Source organism: Barbus barbus, assembly GCF_936440315.1.
Source record: "Barbus barbus genome assembly, chromosome: 44".
Taxonomy (NCBI): Eukaryota; Metazoa; Chordata; class Actinopteri; order Cypriniformes; family Cyprinidae; genus Barbus; species Barbus barbus.
In genome coordinates, this window is record NC_136722.1 from 5,479,601 (window position 1) to 5,482,961 (window position 3,361).

Here is a 3,361-nt window from a genome sequence, read left to right on the forward strand (position 1 = left end):
ATAATGGATGGTGTGGTGATTTGTTTAAAAAAAAACAAAAAAACAGTAAATTAACTGCATTACTGGCATTATTCAAAAACATCTCCTGATGTTGCAAAGCCCCCAAAACATTGTTCGCTGATGACACCTGCTGGTCAAGACTTTGTAAATGCAATGAGAACATAGTTCAAACATGTTTAATGATCAATCCTGTCTGTATGATTTCTGTTCTTTTATTAATTTGTTGTGCTTGGTTTATGTGATTTTAAATAGGTCATGGCTAACAAGGCCAATAATAAACAATTTAAAGGGTTAGTTCACCCCAAAAAAATTAAATTCTGTCATTAATTACTCACCCTCATGTCGTTCCAAATTCGTATAACCTTCAATCATCTTCGGAACACAAATTAAGTTATTTTTGATGAAATCTGAGCGCTTTCTGTCCCTCCACTGACAGCAACGAAACCACCATGTTCAAGGCCCAGAAAGGTAGTAAGGACATAATTAAAATAGTGCATGCGACATCAGTGACTCAACCTCATTTTAAGAAGCTACGAGAATACTTTTTCTGCACAAAGGAAATGAAAATAACAACTTCATTCAACATTTTCTTCTCTTCCATGTCAGTCTTCGGTGTGCATTCACGAGAGTACCATAATGCATACGTGTAGTGCTGCTGATGCAGGAGCCGGCGTTCTGACGTAGAACGTCCATCTCTTAGTTCATTGTCTGTATATTCTGGTTCGAGTAATTAAGGCTGGGCAAAAAATTGCAAGCCATCCTCTCTGTCAAAATCTTGAAATACTGTTTTATGTACAAAGTTTGATACATTCTCGAAACAAAATGTACATGAAGGTCTCAAATCTCAATTTATCCAATCCTCTAGTCTGGGGGTTTAGCACAGAGCTCCTTAAACGACAGCAAGCCAAATTAATTTACCATCATTTATCAAGACTGTAAGGGCAGGTGAACTTGAGAATATGTGTATGCATAACTCTGTGTAAAATTTATTTTTCTACATAGTAGTTTACGTGCATACTGTGCACTATTCACTTAGTCAAAGGAGAGTTTTCCATTCTGAGCGTACCGTGTGTGTGTGTGTGTGTGGCGTGGGTGGAATCGTGGAGTTGTAGCGTTGGTGCTGACAGCCAGGCGCAGAGGAATTTCTCATGGAAATGATCCTCGGTGTAGAGAGGGCCTTTAATTGGGTGAATATGTCATAAGGGCTCATAGTTAATCATAGCAAATAGAGAAATAGAGGACGGCTGAGAGGAAGTGTGGGGCGTTTGGGAAACGGTGAAGAATGTGGGCTGTTGTAGTTGGGTTTTAGCAATGTGTGCCATATGTAATTGATGAATGAATTTTGTAGATAACTAAATGTTTCTCATTTGTGATGGAAGCAGGAACTTTCTGAAACCATTTTTATTCAGTGCCTCTTAGATGATAAAGTGTGCCATTTTAACAAAATAGACATGGCACTGTAAGTCTGTTCAGTATATAGTCACTCACTTTGCTGGTGTTTTTATTAAGAAGAATGATGAAAATGATGAAGGCATAATTGGTGTGCAATTGCGTCATACATCTAATGCTAAACATAACAAGCCTTTGAAGCTTCTGGCTATGCAAAGCAAAAAAGCTGAGTTTCTCTCTTGGTGACCAGACATCGAGTGCAGAGTGAGTTTTTATATGGGTGCTGATGTGTGTGGTGAGGTGCTGCAGGTGCAAGTGAACAGTAATCAGGGGAGAGTGAGTGCTGTGTTTGAGAATGTGTGTCTGTGGCATCAAAATGTAAAGGAATTTGTTTCTTCATCAGAACAGAATTGGAGAAATGTAGCACTACATTACTTACTGCTTACCAATGGATCCTCTGCAGTGAATGGGTGCCGTCAGAATGAGAGTCCAAACATCTCCAAAAGTAATCCACATGACTCCAATCCATTAGTTAAAGCAGGGGTCGGGAGTCTTTTGGTAATATTTTTTTATGGTTAATCACTGTGCCATAGGTTGTCAACCCCTGAATTAACATCTTGTGATGAAGCAAAAGTCTGTGTGTTTGAAAGAAACAAATCCATCATTAAGGTGTTTTAACTTTAAACCGTCACTTCTGGACAATATAAATCCATAATCCATAATTGCTTCCACCGGTGAAAAGGTCCATCCCCTGTTGTCCTTTCATTTCAAAATCCCCCAACATATTTATGTAAAACTGGTATAGACTGTTTTCACTTATAAACAGTGCTTGATCTGTGCATATTTCTGTCCTGATTCAGATGACGTTACTTTTTCACTGGAGAAAGCAATATTGTGGATAATGGACTATTTTAGTCAGTAGGAACAGTTTGAAGATTGAATACAAACATGCAGAGGATCCATTGGTGTGCAAATGACGTAATGCTAAATCTATGCTGATTAAAGGGATAGTTCACCCAAAAATGAAAATTCTGTCATTAATTACTCACCCTGATGTTGTTCCAAACCCATAAGACCTTCATTCAACTTCGGAACACAAATTAAGATTTTTTGATGAAATCCGAGAGCTTGTTGACCTTACATTGACAGCAACAGAACTACCACATTCAAGGCACAGAAAGGTATTAAGCACATCATTAAAATAGACCATGCGACATCAGTGGTTCAACCTTAATTTTATGAAGCTACAAGAATCATTTTTGTGCGCAAAGAAAACTAAAATAACGACTTTATTCAACAATTTCCTCTCTTTTGTGTCCGTCTTTGACACGCTTTCACACGAGAACCACAGCACATGTGTGTGGTGTTGCTAGCGCAGGAGTTTTGAGTGAATTATTCTTTTAAATAATTGATTTAGTCATAATACATAGCTACTGAAAGGCAGTCAATGGAGAAACACTGAGTACACATGGCAGACAGTTGGCTAGTTGACTAGTTGGTTATAGTTCAATTTATAAACTTGAAAAACTTGTTAAATTTACTTGAAATTTTAAAGCTTGGCTCTTGAATTTTAGTTAGGTTCTGTGGCTGGGCATTCCAGGAAGTTTACAAAGGTACGTCAGCATGACCTAATTCATATTCATGACCTTAGCCTTGTAGGATTTATCACAATCGCCTCCGGAACACCTTGATGAGTCATGAATTGTCCCAATACAAATGCGTGGCCCGCTGTATGCTGCCTAGGGGAATGAAAAACACGTGTGGGTGTCTTGCGCTGGATTTATCTTCTGAGCACAGCCAGAGCTAGCAGGGATTTAGCTATACCTCTGAGCTCTGTGGGCATTAGCCCACCCACTGTGACGGTCAGAAAGAAATGCTAAAGCTCTTCTTGATATTTTATGCAGATAGAACATCAAAACATTAAATAGTTGGAATGTGCAATGCCTTTATTTTATATAATGATTGTGTGACT